Source organism: Zootoca vivipara, chromosome 8 (genome assembly GCF_965207765.1).
Source record: "Zootoca vivipara chromosome 8, rZooViv2.hap1.1, whole genome shotgun sequence".
Classification (NCBI taxonomy): domain Eukaryota; kingdom Metazoa; phylum Chordata; class Lepidosauria; order Squamata; family Lacertidae; genus Zootoca; species Zootoca vivipara.
In genome coordinates, this window is record NC_142591.1 from 19,975,537 (window position 1) to 19,996,594 (window position 21,058).

Sequence of the window (21,058 nt, forward strand, 5' to 3'; positions counted from 1 at the left end):
ACATCGATTCATTACTATTTACTGCACACTTCAGTTTGAAGGACAATTTTTGTGATTGGGCCATTAACAGTGACTGTCATTTTAGCAACGTTTTCCGAATTTCCTTTCTTGTTACCTCCTTTCATGCGTCTAGCAGACTCCCTACATGGCATGTATTGTAGCTTTCAGCTCTTGCTGAGAGACAAGCTTACAAGGCAGGATACGCCGTGCATTCTTCACAGTTCCCCCCTCCCCGTTGTTTTAAGCAGACCTCAGGCTCCCACATACTAAAAAAGACACTGTAAGTTTAGAGGCGTCCATGTTAAAAAAAAGAAAGAAATACTAATTGTCTTGCTTGATAGAACTCAGAAAGAAGTGGCCACCAGCTTGCAGCCCTAATCCTGTAAATTGGGGGTGGGGAATCTGTAGCTCCCTAGACACTGTGGGGCTCATAACAACCCCATACAGCTTGTGGTCAGTGTCTTTCCACAAGCACTGTGTCCATGTCTTCTGGCCACACAAGCTGAAACTGATCCCATGAAACCAGATTAGACAATGTGCTGGACACTTGCACTGGGGATGTATCAACAATTGCATGTAAGTCACAGCAGCTTCCAAGGGTTCTGGCACCCCATTTATTTCTCTTAGTGGGGAATGAGGCTTCCGTAGGTATACAAGGCACACGTCCAACATTTTGAGAAATTTCCTGTGCCTCCCCACCCCCACCCCCTCCCCCTACTCCCTTCCTAATTATAGGTGAGACTATATTCATGGATAACTTTACAAATTAAATTTCCCCTTCATTTTTTATCTGAAATTGCATAGCAGCAGGACTGTAGGATGCTTGTGGGAAAAGCCAATAGCAGTGTGATTGAAATCAATATGATTTAACAGGTAACTGTTTTACTATTCACATCTCTCTCTCTCTTTTGGGAGTGGAGGGGAATTGGCAGAATCATATTTTCTAGTGGAGGACCCTTCAAATTAACTGCCCTCTGCACAGCTGTGGCTCTGTTCCTCATTCTTTCTATGACATCCTAGGGATGTGTGACTCTGTCAACTTTAGTTTCTCTCCGTCTCGCATATTCCCAATCTTGAGTTCTCCACATTTTCACATAAATTTGCGTTTTAAAAAAAGTCCTCATGGAAATTCGTCAACATTTTACTGCAAATTTATCCCAATATGCAACACTATTTTGCTACATATACATATTTTTTGTAAAGCAATGTTGCCTGATATAAACCATTTCCATATGTACTTTACACTAGTAAGGTATGTGCATTTTTAATATATATTTTACCCATGTTTGTTCATTTTTGCACACATTATTCGACTGGAGAACTACATTACAAAATTCAGATGAGAGCAAATTTCAAAGGATGTCTGTGTTTCCATTTGTGCATTGTTTTAGAAAATGTGAAATTAGATAGGTTTAATCAGGTTCAGTTCAGTCTTTAAATGCCAGCTGAACTGAATCTGATACTCAACCACATCTACTTCACAAGATGTTGGTTGTGAGGAGTGTTTGCTGAACAGTGAGGTCACTTTGCAATACCCTGACACCAGCCTCTATCTAGAAATGCTTGAGGTTTTCCTTTTCTTTGCAAATTCTGATATGAACTCGACCTGTTCCCAAAACTCTCAGACTAATATGTGAATTGGAATGAAGTTATCATGCACACTTCTTAGAGTTTTGTAGTGTGGTTTTCTTATCATTAAAAAAAAAAATCACACCAAAAACATATTCAGGTGTATATTTGAGGATGAAACAGGTAATCAACTGAAAACAGATTTAGAAATGCTGATTTTGTAAGAAAAAATGTTTATTTAAATATACAAATATGCGTAGTAGTGTTTTTTTTACCATCACCAAACCGTCTCCCCATATCCTGCCGCTGATTGATGATGAAACAGACTGATGAATGGACACATCTGAAAGTGACATAGAAGAGAAATAGACTGAGTCATTCATCCCTATATCCACCTAAATCTCAAGGTTGGTTGCAACATTAATTGAGAGGCGTGGCAACCATGGCTGTACATCTAGGTCTCCCACTACTGTCTGAAGAACTGTGTGCTCCAAGCACAGGATGTGGTCACTTTCCACAGCTGTTTGGCCTACTTCTGGAGGGTCTCGCCTCATTTCAGTAATGTATCATCAACAATCTCTTGATTATATATTTGGGGATGTAATTCAATTTCTTGAAGGTTCTAGACCTCAGGTAGTTTCATGGGAGCTAAGTAGTTGCACACAGAAGTGACTTTGGGTATATGGACCTCCTTTTACATCTGCTTCCTTCAACTCTCATTGGCTGCTACAAATGTAGCAGCGCCTTGGTCATCATTATTGTGAGTGGAGGAGCCACAGTAGTCATGTGGATCCATCCCCTACAACCATACCTGTGTGTCCTCAAGTTCTCCTCTTTCTTTCTTCCCATTGTATGATGGACTTAATCCTAGATCTCTATGAGGCACATAATAAAACTTTTGCATCTCATGAATATTTGAAGTGCCCAGATGTTCTTTTTTGAGCTGCCTCATTTCTCCTCTATAACTGCCCATTTGGGGTGTGGCTGCCCATTAAAATAAAAAGTGCTTCTCCCAATTGTCCCTGTTTTGAATGAGGCATGAGGCCTATTCAGTGGTGGCTCCATGTAAATTCAACTCCCTCCCCCTGGGGGTGCATCTTCTCCCAGGCCTTTCAAACTAGAGGGAGGTATTATTTTTGTTTGTTAGGTAAAGGTAAAGGGACCCCTGACCATTAGGTCCAGTCGTGACCGACTCTGAGGTTGCACGCTCATCTCGCATTATTGGCCAAGGGAGCCGGCGTATAGCTTCCAGGTCATGTGGCCAGCATGACAAAGCCACTTCTGGCAAACCAGTGCAGCACATGGAAACGCCGTTTACCTTCCCGCTATAGCGGTTCCTATTTATCTACTTGCATTTTGATGTGCTTTACTATGTGCTTATTCATTGTAAACCACCCTGGGGTCCTCGGATAAAGGGCAGTATACACATTTAATTAATAATAATTATTATAGTTCCACTTTGTTCCATTCTATTAGATAGGTCAGTGATGGGCAACCTTTTGAGCTTGGTGTGTCAAAATTCGCCCAAAAAAACCCCGAGCATAACTCAGGTGGTGAGTCACTTCGAGAAAAAAACCATAATTTCACGATATTTATAGTTTAAATAACAAAAATGTATAATTGTAATATATAACTGTATTTAATAAACCAAAAACTAATTATTTAACCAAACCAAACCAAAAAACCCTTATTTATCACAAATTGCCCAGAGTTGTTGAGCTTTTTTGGGGGAGCTGCTGACCAAAGTTTTGGAGGTTTTTTGGGGGGGTACAAAAGTTGCTTTGCTTTTTTGGGGGGGTGCCCCAAAGCTGCTGCACTTTTTTGGGGGGGGGAGAGAACAGAAATAAATGATGAATAATACCTTCGCTGGAACTGACACACAGCACCGACATAGTCTGCCAAAGCGCCAAAAAATCCAGCACAGAATAGGCTAAAAAAAGAACGCTGTTACACACAATCATAGTCTGCCAAAATGCCAGAAAAAGAACAACACAGAAAGGGTTAAAAAACCAACTCTGGCTACCAGCAACAACAACAACAAAAAAGGATCTGGGTTTTAACAGTGAAGACTAGCTGTAGCGGAGACAAACTGTAGGAGGAGCGGGAGAACAAATGGGGGGGGGAACCACAGTGTGAATGGGTCGATGGGGCGCGTGCCAGCAGTGAGGGCTCTGTGTGTCATGTCTGACACACGTGTCATAGCTTTGCCATCACTGAGATAGGTACATACCTTTTCTGCAAGGCTTTCGGTAGGAGTAGGATGGTTTGGAAGAATTTGACGAGTTCCCCCCCATTTTATTGTTCTATGATGTTGCTTTCTTATGCTGCTGTTATTTTAATTCAGTATAGTTTTTTTATTAAATTTGTGCTTTCTCTCCACCAAACTATAATCCTAAGGTGAAGAGTGGTACATAAATATTCATATAAATAAATATGAGAAGCTACCAGAAATCCCATGGCAGTTGGATAGTTAATGTTTGTCTGTAGACTACAGATCTCAGCTAAGTGCATTTGCCTGAATACAAGCAAGGAGGAAAAAAAGAAAACCTGTTCTCTTCCCCCCACACACACCTTTGCCCTGCTAATAATGAATCAATTGTTGTAATTCATAACGCATTTTGACAGCCCTAAGGTTGCCGAGGTAGCAAATCTCCACTGTGCCTTTATATAAAAAAGTAACACTGAAAATAATGAATACTAAAACAAGGTTATTTTTTGCATGCCCAGTAACTACTTTCCCAACAGAATCCGGAGCTCATTATGTATACCCAGCATGGCATATTGATTAATGTCACATATTATTATTAGTTTCTTTTAATATGCAAATATACACCAACATGATATTGTCTTCAACTTTTCATTGGTGTCAATTAGTCGTAGACTAAGGGTCTGCAGGAGAAAAAGCACAACCACAGTCAGTTTGCAGAGTCCTTGGTGAGCGAAGAGATTGTATTATATCAGTCACTGGTCTCAGGCACTTGCAATATCCATCCTGTGGCGGGCTATGTAAGAACATAAGTTTCAGTTTTGTGATTTTCCAACATTCAATGGCAGCTTTGACAAACATGGGTTGTTCCTGATTTTATGAAGCCGGAGCAATCACTTCCCAAAGTTTTACCTTGAACCTTGTCCAATAACACAGTTGTGTGATAAATTATCACAATGAGAGTGAGGGCTCATCCACGCATTCCCATGCCTAGGAAGCATGGGTCAAAGTGGTTTCCCGCTTGTCCTGTGCTTTCTATCAGGAGCCCAGTCTTGATAACACAGCATGCAAGACATAATTAGCTAGAATATTTATTGCAAAACAAACAATCAGACACTATATCGGAGCTTCCGTACCTTACGATTCAGTTGAACCTTCTGAGGAGTTCTTCCTGCTTCTGCAGAATATCCTGAACCTACTGTATGACTCTTTCTGGTTTCTGGTTTTGTTACCTGTCTAATACCTTGATATGTCTACTCCTTGGGCTCATAGGATTAATTGCCTCCTCTTCCGGTGAGGAAATGCTGCTCCTCCAGCTTTCCGAGCCTGCCTGTGCTTCTTGAGTGAGTTGGCTTCTCTCCATCCCGCCCTCTGCTAGCATCTTATCTGCATTCTTTTCAGTGTCAGGGGGAGGGGGAGTAGACAGCTGACTGCTCCCATTTGTGTGAGAGAAATGCAAACTTTCCTGCTGCTGGCTGCTTCCTAACTCATGCTGTGCCTCTCTACTTGGGGCAGATGTGTTTGTGACACTTTCTAGGCGTGGGTCTAAGTGGTTTTGACTTGGCCCCACTGTTCTCCCCTGGAAAACCTACTCTTTAGTGATAAATTTGAACAAACAGCAATCCGTAGAAAACCCAATGGCCATTGGCTCAATGCTAAACCATGGGTTTTCCCAGGCAGGGAACAGTGGTGAGGGCAAATGGAAGTGTGAACGAGCCGTGAGTTAAACCTCCACTGCACAAGGTTGTTCTGAATCCAACAAACTAAACTAGGACCAAATGTAAATTTCAAAGTGCCCGTTTTCCAAGTAACAATCTGATCAATAGAACAGGCTTGAAGGACTGTAGCTAGGTAGAAGGCAGGTGTAGGGGTGGGGGGTCCTGCTTCAGTTCCCACTGAGAGATGAACTTTGCCATGCCAGAAAACTCACACTTCTACAGATTTTGCAGTGTACTAAAGAGGTACAGTATAGAATATAGCCTAAGTGTGCTATTTCCCTGTGCCACCCACCCATAACTTCATCACATTTTAGCTGTTTCAGTGGCAATGTGTTCCACTGACATTACTGGGGTATTTTCACAGCTGTGACATACCTTGCATAGCAGGAGTTGGATCGAGTCCTATAGCCATCCCACTGTATAGGATTGTAGCCTAAGACTATGACAGGTGATTGCAGGCTTATATCATGGGTTGCTTAAAAATAGAGATGTGTGGGTAGTATCATATCTGCTATGACAAAATCTGATCTGTTAACTGCCTGCAAGAAATTTTGGGCACATCTCCTGCTCTCCAAATCTTTTTAGAATTCACCAGAGGGTGATGTTGGCAGGCTGTCAGCTGGAAAACAAAAGAACGAGCCCGGAAACATTAATAAAAGCTGAAAACAACGGCTTTGGAGGTATCTGAATCATCGTTCAAGAGTGTAGGTGAAAAGTGCCAGATTTGTTGGATGGTCGTTGTTGTTGTTTTCAAACCACAGCACAAACTGAGAAAAAGGATATAAATGAACCAATAAAACTTGTATTTGAGAGTGGTGAAAAGTGGGCCAGCGAGATAATGAGGCAGGGTATATGAAGATGAAAAGAAAGATCATCACATAGAGGGCATGCAACAAAATCTTCTGGTGGGTTATTATTATACATGGGGGCCCCACAACAAAATGTTGCAGTGGATTATTGCATGTGTGTGTGCATTACTTTAGCTACCAGATGCTGGCTAGGAAGAGTTGGGCTGAACACTGGGGTTGGAGACGCTCCTTCAGGTATACTGGTACCATAGAATCATAGAATCTTCGAGTTGGAAGGGGCCCCAAGAGTCATCTAGTCCAACCTCCTGCAATGCAGGAATCTCAGCTAAAGCATCCATGGCAGATGGCCTTCCAACCTCTGTTTAAGAACCTGCAAGGAAGGAGAGTCCACCACCTCTCGTGGGTGTATGTTTCACTGCTGAACAGCTCTTACTGTCAGAAAGTTTTTCTGAATGTTTAGTTGAAATGTCCTTTCTTGCAACTTGAAGCCATTGCCTCGAGTCCCGCCCTCCAGAGCAGGAGAAAACAAGCATGTTCCCTCCTCCATGTGACAGCCCTTGAGATATTTTAAGATATCTAAACTGTTCTGAATAAAGAATAAAGAAAGCTAGCGAAAAGGAGCAGCAGGGAAGAATGGACCCATAGAAGAGGGGGTCCCTCAGGAGACCTTGAAACCCAGAGCCAGTGCTAAGTCCATGAACTGTGATTGTCCAGAGTTTGTATGCTTTCCCTCTTAGCAGCCGAAAAAGGCCTACTGTCTGTAGGCAAGGAGCCAACTTTAACGGAATGAACAGCCAGCATCCAACTGAGATTTATGTACTACAAAGGGGGTAATATTAAAAAATCACTTTGAAAGGTAGGAAATGAGAGAATCAATATAATGGATGGTGGTTCCACAGAGTACAGTATATAGGTAGAGGATTATCTTCTTCAAACCAGGAAAGTTTAAACAAGCCCCGGGTGGCTGTTAATTCTTGTGAAAAAGTAATATAACCAGCACTGCCTTAGTGGAATTAGTTAAGATTTAGAGAGAGTAGAATTTGTCCCAGTGACCTTAGTGTGTGTGTGTGTGTGTGTGTGTGTGTGTGTGTGTGTGTGTATTCCCAAAGTATATTGGGCTAAGAACTGTGCTTATCCTTTATCCTTTCTTAGCTGTTACCTCCCATTTTGTATGTCAGGGTCAGAGAGAGGAAAGGAAGGGTATCATGGCAATTCTTCTAAAAAAGCGGGCCAATCTGTAACAGCAGTTGGGGCCTGCAACAAAATGTTGCAACAAAATTACAGAGATGCACTTTTCAGAACTTCAGCCAAACAAGAATGTACATTGTTGTATTTGAGTGTTGTGAGCAGTTTTCATGTTCATTCCTAAATAAATAAGATGTTAGCACCATGGGATACTTGATCTTATTTACCCCCCACCCCACCCTCTGCTGTCTATCAGTAGACTGTAAGCTTCCCGAGGCAGGGACCCATTTTTCCTTAGGTCACTTGCTGTGTAAATCCTCATCAACAGTAAGGGCACTGCGGCTATAGTGATAAAATAATAATAATAATAAATTCAGAGCAGCAATACCCTACCATTTTTCTTATGATATTAGTTCTCTTCTTAGATATTGTTTATTAGTTATTAAAAGGTTGTGGTGTTTGGCTGAACCATTATTTAGTGTTCCTATGTACACAGAACAGTTTATCAGTGTCCAAAAGGGGAAACCTATTTGCATATTTCTGTGGGGGGGGGTTTATGGCAGTGCTAGTTTAACAGTTTTAAAGTCCCATTTATCAGGCTCTTCGTTTTGAGCTCCGGTTACGATTTTTGCAACCGCAATGATATAACAGAGTGATAAAGGGTTGCCATAACTTAAAAGCGCATTGCAACCAATAAGCCCATCCATCCAGTCCGTACCGCTACATAAACTTAATGTTTTTGTGGGTGAAGTACATCATATTTCAACAGCATTGTATATTCTGTGATTCCTTATCAAAAGGATCTCTTATTTAAAGTCCCCCTCCTACTCTGTTCTGGCCTATTTGGTCCTCTGTTGTGTGATTTCTGCATTTACTCAGCTGTGTCAAACAGCAGCAGAAGAAGTGTTTGATTCCCTCTCTTTTTTATTATTTCCAGAGTGCCTACAATAATTAGGTGTGGTTGAGAAGATGGAAAGAAGGTTCTGCCCTTAGGTTTGCAATCCAAGTGAAGAAAATAGAACTGGAGGGGGAGAGGTAGAAATGGGAGATCAGTTTCAGAATATGACATCAGGAGATGTATTTTCACGGGCATTTAAATGCACCAACAGAAGGAAACCTATATATGCCAAGAGGATTTTTTATTTTATTTTTTTGCAAGGGTAGAGAGCTGCAAAGGAGGATTGATGCAGTCAGGAATAGATGGTGTAATTTGAGGTTTGTGGGGGGATAAGGCTGGGGAGAAATTCAATTCAGTGAGCACTGAAGGCAAGCTTAACTAATTCAGACTTTCTGAAGGAATACACGAACCAAAATGTAGCCATCTTTCAAAATTTGTGCCTCTCTGAATTTTGCATTGCTGTTTCTCCAGTCAAATAATGTGGACCAAAGATGCATATACTATGAGAAACATATGCATACAAATGCATATGTTAGTGAAAATAGAATACATTATATAGGGATCATCGCTTTGCAAAAATTATGTGGATTAGGCAAAATTGCAAACGAACATGTGCATATTAAGAGAAATATGCAGTAAAATGCATAGAATTCCCAGAAGGACATGTTTTTTTTAATGGTGACTAATGTGGAAATGTGGAGAGCTGAACCTAAGAGACTGAGAGAAGCTGCCAGATTGACAGATTGGCCTGTCCCAAGTAGAAGACAAGGATACCTACCAGATGAGGGGCATGGAGAGGGAGGGAGGGGGGTGGAGGCAGAAGGAGAGAGAGAGAGAGAGAGAGAGAGAGAGAGAGAGAGAGAGAGAGAGAGGAAGGAAGGAAGGAAGGAAGGAAGGAAGGAAGGAAGGAAGGAAGGAAGGAAGGAAGGAAGGAAGGAAGGAAGGAGACATTTCCATGGTCAATATAAGTGCTTTTCTTTGGACAGATGTCAGTAAAAGTGCTTTTTGCAAAAATGTGTTCAGAACATTCAAGCAACTCTCTCTCTGCAAGACCACAGAACAGAGCCACGGAAGACCACATCTCGATAGGTTCATGTTGCTATTCAAAAGTACTGAATGCAGCATCAGTTTGTGGCTATCCAAATCACTGTTGATCATCATATATATCATTGGTTTGCAGTAACTCTGGAACACCTTGCACAGTTAAGCCATTACATTTTTTTGTTTTGCTGCCATCCGTCCTCAGGCATGATAATAACAATAATAATTCTTCTTCATGTATACCGCAGTATACCCACAGGCCTCAGAGTGGGTCACAACATAAAATCACAATAATATTATTATTTTCATGTGTGTAATGGCACTTCGCTAGACACAATAGATTGAACTAAATATAAAAACACAAAATGCATAATCAAAATAAAAACAAGGACAACCCGATTATCCCCCCTCATACAACACATCTTAAAATGCCATTGGATGTCAGTCAGTCAAAGGTCTGGTTAAAGAGGAACGCTTTTGCCAGGTGCCTAAAGGTGTATAATGAAGGCGCCAGGCCTCCCTGTGGAGAGCGTTCCACAAAAAGGGGAGCCACTGCAAAGAAGGCCCATTCTCGTGTTGCCACCCTCCAGACCTCTCATGAAGGAGGCACATGAAGAAGGGCCTCAGATGATGATCTCAGGGTCCAGGTAGGTTCATATAGAGAGAGCCGGTCCTGAGCAATAATAATATATGTGCATCTGCTGCTGCTTCAGGATCCCTATTTGCGAAAGTATAGATTTATTTTTTGCTGAAGGGATGAAAATCAAAACTACTTTTGGCTTCCCTAGCCAGAATTAGCTATACTGAAATCACTGATGAATGGGCACACCTTGTCCTAGGAATACAGGAAGTTGCCTTATACCAAGTCAGACCATTGGTTCATATTGCTAAGTATTATCCCATAAAAAGCAGTAGCCCTCAAGGGTTTCAGACCAGGAATCTTTCTCAGTCCTACCCGGAGAAAGGCAAAGGCTCTAGCATTGAACTCCAGCCCATATCCCTGCAGATAGGCAGGTTCATATAGCTGTCCTATTCACAAGAGAAATAAGGTTAAGAAGCACCAAAATAAAATAAATGTTTTGGTACGGAAGCAAGTATAGTAGAAGTTGGCAAATGAGCTGACACGTGGAAATTCTCCCCTCCTTTCCCCCCCCCCCAAAATATGACAAGTGGCTTGCAAGTAATGTCCATTTACTGAGTTTCCAATTAGGAGCTAATGGCATTACCTGTCTCACTGTGAGGGCTGATTCACATGGACAGAGCTTTTATGCTCAAGTGAATAATACAAAGCGTACTCACCCATGGAGACAAGCTCATCACTTGATAACTACCCCATCAACTAATCATGGGAAGAAATATTGAGTCAGATTGGCAAGAGGTTGGTTTCGGCATAACAGTTTCTCCCCCCCCCCCACTTGCAGAAAACTATTCTCTACTGAGAAGCAGAAGATGCCATGCTGCAATGTAAAATCCATGCGGATAAAGATCTGTGAGGGAAGCTGTGCCAATCTTTCACAGTGAACATTGTAGCCTGATGTTAGAGCTGCCACAAAGCTGATTGCTGGAGCACCTGGTCTGCATGCAGAAGACCTTAGAGTTAAATCCAGGCATCTCCAGGTAGATATACTACCAGTCAACAAGGGTGGGAGGGTAGCCAAGGTGCTGTCCTCCAGATGTTGTGGACTGGAACTCCCACCATCCCTAACCATCAATCTTGCTGGCTGGGGCTGATGGGATCTGGAGTCCCAAACATCTACTGGTTACACCAATGTAGACAATACTAAGCTAGGTAGACTAATGGCCTGACTTGGTATGACTTTGGTTTGGGAGTATTACACCTGATTAATATTTTGGAATAGTCCTCACTAGTTATAAGTTTGTACACTATATCTCGTATCAGGGAGATTGTCACGGTGGTTTATCTTAGTGTTTTTGGCATCTTCATTTCCTGTGATTGTCTGTTCTGCTTCCTTCTGACTTGGTATGAGGCAGCTTCCAATGATTTTGAAGGTTCCTGCTTGGGCAAAACATCCAAAAAAATGTCGAGGCAATAAAAAATGGGTTGTAGATAATACTATAGAAATATCAGTTTGGCACAAACTAACTAATTTGGCACTGGTCCTGCAGACTTTAACATTCGAGGAAATTTGTATCTTCTTACACTTCCCACAGGGACGTGGGTGGCGCTGTGGGTTAAACCACAGAGCCTAGGGCTTGCTGATCAGAAGATTGGTGGTTCGAATCCCCACAACATGGTGAGCTCCCGTTGCTTGGTCCCTGCTCCTGCCAACCTAGCAGTTTGAAAGCATGTCAAAGTGCAAGTAGATAAATAGGTACCATTACAGCATTTCCGTGCGCTGCTCTGGTTCATCAGAAGCGGCTTAGTCATGCTGGCCACATGACCTGGAAGCTGTACGCTGGCTCCCTTGGCCAATAAAGCGAGATGAGTGCCGCAACCCCAGAGTCGGTCATGACTGGACCTAATGGTCAGGGGTCCCGTTACCGTTACGCTTCCCACAACTTGCATGCTTGGTATGGGGTAATGCCATCTGGGAGCCTCCTGGGGTCAGTAGTGAGCTCTTGGTCACAGTAGGCACCAAAATGTGCTGACCCTTGACATCAGCTTGGGTTCCTCCTTGGGGGGGGGGATATACCTGCAGTACTTTCACATGTCTCTATCAAGTGTTGTGTGTGTGCCCTTTGCAACCCTCCTCCCCAGCCCAACCTGCCCCACACTCAGTGTCCTATAGGGCAGGTGGGCTGTCTTGTTCGAAGCAGGCTTGCGAGTCCAATAGGAAGGCCTAGAAGGCCTAATTGGGTGAGCAGGCCAAAGGTTCCTGACTGCTGCTCTCTCTATCGGCACTTCCCACAGGTACACAAAGTAGCTATGGAACTGATGCAGGCTCATACCAGAAAAACAGCAGGCAATCCTTTACAGCTTTTGCTCTCTTGTCAGCCTAGGCCAGTGTAGTCAGTGTGCCCCGCCTCCATCATCTACTTCCACAGGGAGGGGAGAGAGGAAAGCAGGGGTCATTCTGAAAACAGGTCAGCCACACCTGGTTTGTGTACTGCTGGTATGAATGAGCCCCACTGGATAGAATATGTTTTGACTGTGTTGCATTTGGATTATTAATGTGACTGTACTAAGATATTAATAATGCTTTATCAGCAGTGGTCCCATACCGCTGAGATAGAAAGGTCAACTGATTCAGAAACATGAGGAAGAGATAATAGCAGGAAAACATTTAAATAAAAAACCCTTAATTGAATCAACCTGTCTTCTTCTACACCACAGGCATGTGCTTTTATTGTGTCTGAAAATTTGGTGGTAGGAGAAGCCATATAGGAGTAACACCAACTACCTGGGAAAGGGCTTAATCCCTCAACATCTCCAGTTTGGTCTGGGGAAACCCTGGCAAGTTAGTTACTGTTGTTAGAACTGAGCTATATAATCCAACTCGGTAGGGTTGCCAGACTCAATAGTGGACAGGACTTCTATGCCTTTAATTGCCCTGCTCTCTTTTGAGTCTGGAAACCTTAAAGAGAAACCAGCAGACCCTTTGCTTGGAAATTAAACAATGTGCATATGTATTCCATCCATTTCCCTCCCACCCACCAACCCTCCATGTGGCCCCGGGCACTGGCAACCCACGCTACGCCACTGCACCAGTGCAGCTGCATGGCCTTGCACCAACACCATCAGATAAGCAGCAGTGATACCAGTTTCAAGGGTCCAGCTCCATCCCACTACATGTGACCCTTCTGTTTAGATGTTTTATTGTTAAAGGTCTAGTCTAGGCCCAAAGGAGGGACATAAATCAGTCCTTGACCTATAAATCAATTAGCACATGTATGAAAATGCAAGAATGCTGCAAAGTTCATTTGCATCATGTTACCTAATATCAGAAATAAAGTAGAGGGGGCTACTTTTAATGGTGGGGGGGTTGGTTGTTTTTTTGCAACACAATTCAATGTCTCTTAAACGTAAATGGAAAATGGACCCCTGACCATTAGGTCCAGTCATGACCGACTCTGGGGTTGCGGCACTCATCTCACATTATTGACCGAGGGATCATGCTTCCAGATCATGTGGCCAGCATGACAAAGCCGCTTCTGGCGAACCAGAGCAGCACATGGAAACACCGTTTACCTTCCCGCTGTAGCGGTACCTATTTATCTACTTGCATTTTGACATGCTTTCGAACTGCTCGGTTGGCAGGAGCTGGGACTGAGCAACGGGAGCTCACCCCGTCGCGGGGATTCGAACCGCCGACCTTCTGATCAGCAAGCCCTAGGCTCAGTGGTTTAACCCACAGTGTCACCCGCATCCCTTTCAATATCTCTTACTCGATATCTATTTCTCGCCCAAGACAGCATCACTAAATCCTGCTCGTTTGTCTTGTAAAAAACGAATGTTAGATCAAGACACACATAGATCATTGTGAATGTCGAGGGCTTCGTTCATCCTTGCCAATGTTCTAGGGTTTTTATAGTGCTGTGGACCTGTGCCACTAGCCTCAGGCTCTTCTGAGACAAGATTGCTTAGAGAAAAATACAGCAGCCTAATCACACACACACACACACACACACACACACACACACACACACACACACCAACATTGCTGGATACATTAGAGCAGTAGGGGGGCCAGCGAAGCAGACATTATTAATCTTTCCTCCTTCTGTCCATTGGGAAATATGTTGACTCTTAAACCAATTTGGGACCCCTGGGAGTCATGATCTTTGGATCTGCAGTCTGTCTCTTTTGTCTTCATGTGGTTACACTGCTATAATGGTAATGGTAATCTTGTTTACTGAGAAACTTCTGCCAAAGTGCTCAAGCTGATGCACAATTAAAACATCCTTATAAACATTAATCATGAGAACTTTGTAAAGAAATGAGGCTAAATGCCCATTTGCAAGGATGAGCTATTGTGAATAGAAATGACTCTTTTCTTGTGTGTCTACTGCTTTGCTTCTCCATTGAACTGAAAACACACACACCCCACAACCCTCCCTTACTCTGTTCATGTTATAGAGTATTATACTACATTGTCTGGCAGGGCATATCTGCCCTGAACTTTTTAAATAGTCATTCTCTGTTTCCAGAAAAAAATAGTTCTAGTGGGGGGTGGGGACAGGCTAGAGATGCCTTTCATACAGGCCAGTCCTGCCATTAGTAAAAGTAAGTTGAACACAACAAGAACCTGCTCCACCAGGTAAATAGTCCATCTAGCCCAGCATAATCCAGCCCTGAGTGCTCACTGGAAGGAAAGATCGTGAAGCTGAGGCTCCAATACTTTGGCCACCTCATGAGAAGAGAAGACTCCCTGGAAAAGACCCTGATGTTGGGAAAGATGGAGGGCACAAGGAGAAGGGGACGGCAGAGGACAAGATGGTTGGACAGTGTTCTCGAAGCTACGAACATGAGTTTGACCAAACTGCGGGAGGCAGTGCAAGACAGGAGTGCCTGGCATGCTCTGGTCCATGGGGTCACGAAGAGTCGGACACGACTAAACGACTAAAACAACAGCCCAGCATTCTGTTCTCACAGTGGCCAACCAAATGTTGGAAGGATGCAAGCAAGACTTTAGCACAACAACACTTTCCCCACCTGTCATTTCAAACAGTGCCTCCAACAGAAGAGGCAAAACATATATATTGTGGTTAGTAGCCACTGTTATCTTCACCTCCATGAATTTGTCCACTCTTCTTTTTGAGGTGACCTACTCAGAGCAGACGCTGGTGGGGACCTAGTTCCCCCTCCTATCCCCCATTGACCATTCCTCTCTTGGGGGACAGAGCTGTGTATAGTACATGGCTTGTCTTGGCACCCCTAAAGTAGCCTATCGCTTATCTAAAAGTCAACTGCCATGTTCAGGTCCCACCTGGATCTCTGTGTCCATTTCTGGGAACCATAGTTCAAGAAAGTTATTGACAAGCTGGGGCATGTGCAGAGGAGGGTGGCCAAGATTATAAAGGTTCTAGAAACCAAGCCTTGTTGAGGAATGGTTGAGGAAGTTGGACATGGAGAAAAGAAGACTGTTGCACTGAAGATGAAGCAAGTTTGTTTTCTTCTGCTCCAGAGGGCACGACCTGAACCATATTTCATATTACAAGAAGGGAGATTCCAACTAAAGATTAGGAAGAACTCTCTGACAGGAAGGGCTGTTTAACAGTGGAATGGACTATCCTGGAAGGTGGTGGACTCTCCTTCCTTGGATGTTTTTAAACACATGTTGGATGACCATCTGCCAGGGATTCTTTAGTTGTGATTCCTGCATTGGACCAGATGACCCTTGGGGTCTCTTCCAACTCTACAGTTCTATGATTGAATTATTCTAACCTGCCTTATACCAAGACCATCAAGTTCATTATTGTCTGCATAGACTGGCAGAGGCTCCTAGGGTTTCGGGCAGGGAATAACTCAGGGACTAAACCTGCAAACTTCTCCATGCAAAGCAGTTGTTCTACCAGTCAGCTTTGGCCAGTGGGCTGTGAACTGTTTCTGGCAAGCAAACACTATGCCAATTTCAGCAGTCCACTAATGTCTGGAGAAGCCCAAATGTACCACCACTGAAAGGCCATCAAGCAATAACCTTTCAGAAATAGCTATTCAAAGAGAAAACCTCATCTTTTTTTTAAAAAAAGTTCTTCATCAATAAAGCTAGATCTATTTTATTGCAATTATGAGAAAGTTATTCAATTGGTTCCTTTGCTTTGTCACTCATCCATGCCTTTGGGCAGGTACTCATACACTCCTTTAAAAAAAACAAATTAAAAGCTCTCTTGCTTTGACCTTCAATTGTTTTTCACAGCTGGAATAAATGGTTAATCTCTTGGGGGAGTGAACATTGCTATTTGTTATTGATTTTAAAGCTCAATAAGATAGCAAGGCTGCAAAGAGGTTGATATCAGATTAGGAAACAGCCACTTAGAAGAAGAAGGCACCAGCTGTGTATTTGTGATAAATTGCCATTTCCCCCCTATCTGAATTTTGTACCAAGTAATACTTACCGGTAGCTGACAGGATTTGACGCAGAAAGGCTGCATATTTGGGAATCTAGCAGTCATAGAAAAATATTCCATGGTTAAAAGATGCAACCTTTCAGATGAGAGTTTTCCCCCTTTTATTGGACAAACGTACCAAAGTGGGAGATTTGGGATTCGTGAAAAGATTTGGCATGTTTCCCTGGTTTTTTTTTTTATTTACCACTGAGATGGAATTGTGTGAAGCCAGAATGTACAAATGGTCAATGTGATAACATGAATCTGTCAAAATTAATTGTACTCCTTGCACTGGCGTAGTCTCATTATCACGACTACATCCTGACCTAGCTAAGATCCCTACATGTGTAGAAACAGGCTTCTCTGCTAGCCGGAGGAGGATATTGAGTGCACAATCCCCTCTCTGAACTCACAGCCAAAATATCACCAACCAGGAGGAGAAGCAGTACACTGGGTTCAGTTTACCCCCCCCCCTGGTTGGTCTTCCACAGCAGGTAGTAGACAGGTAAGGATCTCAGCTTCTTAAAATGAGCTTGAACCAAGATATTCCTTCCTAAATGGCCTCGGTCCAGTATACCTGAAGGAGCGTCTCCACCTCCATCATTCTGCCCGGACACTGAGGTCCAGCACCGAAGGCCTTCTGGTGGTTCCCTCGTTGCGAGAAGCCAAGTTGCAGGGAACTAGGCAGAGGGCCTTCTCGGTGGTGGCGCCTACCTTGTGGAATGCCCTCCCAACAGATGTCAAAAAGGAAAACAACTACCAGACTTTTAGAAGACATCTGAAGGCAGCCCTGTTCAGGGAGGCTTTTAATGTTTAATAGATTATTGTGTTTTATTCTTCTGTTGGAAGCCGCCCAGAGTGGCTGGGGAGACCCGGCCAGATGGGCGGGGTATAAATAATAAATTATTATTATTATTATTATTATTATTATTATTATTATTATTATTATTCCAAGGATGGAACCAAGTTCATGAAATTGAATTTTCCCACTTCCCCCACACACAAAAACAAACACACAACCAGCTCTTCCAGGTTGGGGAACCCATGAAAATGATGTGGAATATGGGGCATGGAACTGCAGACGGAAGGGGGGATTGAAGGAAACTGTCCCTCTCCCTTACATGAATAGAGGGGGGAATGCAGGGGCACACCATCTGAAGATGTTTTGGGTAGACACCTGAACGTGCAAAAATGTGAATGCCACCAATTCATATTCATAAACACCTTTCCAGGAAGCCGGGATTGGCTACAGCTTCCAGTTGAGTGATTGAATTAGCATACGCTCAATAGTCGAGATAAAATTTATACATTTATTGTATAAAATGGTGGACCCGCCATTTTGAAAGCAGCAGCACTGAATGCTTCAGTTGGTCTCATTTAAAATCTTGACAGCCTACAACTAGCAGTACCCCAAATCACTGGGCAGAAGGAAAGTCAGTGTTATCCATTTTCAAGATTTAGCGTTTTGGGGAGTACAGTTATATTCCTTACATTTCAGTATAATTCTAACTAGGTATTTATGCGTTTCAGAGTCAGGGATATAAGCAATCTCTCTCTCTACCCTGCAAACAAAATGCATGCAATGCGTAATCTCCAGATAAAACAAACTGTCTGGAAATAGCTGCGGTTCAAGAGTTAAAACTGAGTAAGCACTAGATCTGGATGATGAATAATGAAAAACAAATTGGATAATTTATTTTAAAACATGAAATCCATCAAATTATACCAGTAATATGCCCATAAATTACCCGCTTAGTCCCATAGCTGGGTGAATAATATATTCATTTAATAATTTATTTCAAATACCTAATGAAATTAATCAACTTAATTACTCATAGATCTCCAATAGAATAACTGCTTGCTATAGAAGGGCAACACATTTCAAATAGTCTGCATTAAAAATAATACCTCCTGCTAAAATTATACATATATACATAAAAACATTTGCAAATGTATATACTTTTCTGGCTGTGCAAAAGTTGGGGGAACAACTGCTTGCAGCTTTCAGGGTCAATATATCCATTGTTCAAGAGCAGGCTTCCTCAACCTCAGCCCTCCAGATGTTTTGAGACTACAATTCCCATCATCCCTGACCACTGGTCCTGCCAGCTAGGGATCATGGGAGTTGTAGGCCAAAAACATTTGGAGGGCTGAAGTTGAGGAAGCCTGTTCAACAGCATGCAAAGATATGCCCTCTCTTCCAAACAATTTTCAGTGTAGAACATTGTTGTTTCATTGGTCCCAGAGAATAAGGGCTATGCCTCTGAATAGTTTAGGAAAACTTTAGTTTTCATTGTTTCTGCAGACCATGATAAATCTGTGAACTTCCCATAACAGGGCACTTTTGAAAGTGGGGCTGGTTGTTAAACAATACTGCTTATGTAGGCTTGCCATATCTTGAAGACCAAAAAAGAGGACAGCCGCTGACGGGCTTGGGCTGGCAGCAGCTGCAGCATGCATGACAGCCCTAGACCAAGCTCCTCCTTTAAAATGTTAAAATCTGCTCAAATGGGCATGTTGGTCCCCCAAATGAGGACATGTCTGGGATTTTCCTGATGTATGGCAACCCTATTAATGGTAGCTCTGTGGGTGGAATTGGGGTCTCCTAACAAGGGACCCAGGTGGCGCTGTGGGTAAAACCACAGAGTCTAGGGCTTGCTGATCAGAAGGTTCGAATCCCCGTGACGGGGTGAGCTCACATTGCTCGGTCCCAGCTCCTGCCCACCTAGCAGTTCGAAAGCACCTCAAAGTGCAAGTAGATAAATAGGGACCGCTCCAGCGGGAAGGTAAACGGCATTTCCGTGCGCTGCTCTGGTTCGCCAGAAGCAGCTTTGTCATGCTGGCCACATGACCCAGAAGCTGTCTGCGGACAAACGCCTGCTCCCTCGGCCTATAGAGCGAGATGAGCGTCGCAACCCCAGAGTCGGACACGACTGGACCTGATGGTCAGGGGGCCCTTTACCTTTAACAGCTTTCAGCTGCCCTCACAAACTACAGTTCCCATGATTCTTTGCAGGGTGCTGGCCCACGGAGCCGTGCGGAAACCATACTGCGCGCTGCGCCCACCCACCAGCCGTGGCAAGAAACGGAGCGGGGCGGGGGTGCCGGAACGATCTCCGCACCATGGCGCCAGGGCGCCCGACGTGCTTGAGACGGCCCTGCCTGTTAACTTCTTACTGATGGGCGACAGAGAGCCAAAATAACAAAATACTATTTTAGGTGTAGCGAATCCACTTACCTGAGTTCCAGCCTGGCAATAGCCATGTTTGTGACCTGTGAAGGCTGCCCGAGTAGATTCCAGCCTGGGCTGGAATTCCCCATGGGGGCAGACACAACTGACCAATAAGCATCGCTTGGGTCGCTTAAAGCCTAACCAGGCCTCCTTCCCAGTTTGCCATCTTCAGATCTCCCACCCACCTTTCCCCCATATTTTTGTAAGCTTCTTGCTGCATATTAGACCTCGCAAAGTTAGAGGGAACCAGGCAGAGGGCCTTCTCGGTAGTGGCGCCTGTCCTGTGGAACACCCTCCCACCAGATGTCAAAGAGATAAACAACTACATGACATTTAGAAGACATCTGAAGGCAGCCCTGTTTAGGGAAGTTTTTAATGTGTGACATTTTAATGTATTTTTAATCTTTGCTGGAAGCCGCCCAGAGTGGCTGGGGAAACCCAAGCAGATGGGCGGGATATAAATAATAATTTATTTATTTATTTATTTAGTTATCATCATCATCATCATCATCATTATCTGCTTTGAATGTACTTTAAAGCTATGGTGCCTACAAAGCATCGCTTGTGACCAGTATGCAGCCTAAAAGGCGTCCCAAATCACTCTGACATGCACAAGTGCCAGAAAAATGTACAGCTTCCTCAGAAGATGCTGAGGCAGAAAGACTTTGCTGAAGGTAGATTCATTGCTGCAATAGCCCAACAAAGGCAGAACGTTATCTCAGTAATAGCAATGCCCTCTGCTCTGCAGACAATCTTTATGCACATACAAATTGTCAGCGAGAAAAATAGGTCTCTATTAACTATTTCCCCCTTCCGTCCACACATTCTTGCTCACATGGAGAGCTGGGAGAAGTGGGGTTTGGTGGGGGCAGAATTCACACGTTCTCGCATTATGCTTTTGTAAGCCAGGCTGGAGTCCTCACTTTGCAATAAAAAAAAAGTGAACTAATCAAGAGAGGGTCACAGAGGGTGGGATCCAGCGATTAAGTGCAAAGTGCCCCTAAGGTACTCGGCGCTAAGAGATGGGACTCATTCACTGCTAAAGCAACAGAAAAGGTGTTCTAATTCTCTTTTTTCCTCCTTTTTTCTTTTAGAAAGGAACTTACACATAAAAGGGTTTCTTTGGTTTTGTTTTTTTTTTGTTTCAGAGATTAAAATTGTCCTGTGGAAAGAATGAAAGGGTCCCCCCACTTCTCTGTCTAAAAAAAATAAGATTGTAAAAGCCTGGTGTTGTGTGTGTGTGTGTGTGTGTGTGTGTGTGTGTGTGTGTGTGAGAGAGAGAGAGAGAGAGAGAGTTTTAAGGCCCCAGTTTATCAACTGTAAGGCAGGTTATGTTCTACCCAGGTAGTAAAGCTTATCACTGGAGCCATGATTCCCATGTATTCCTATGCT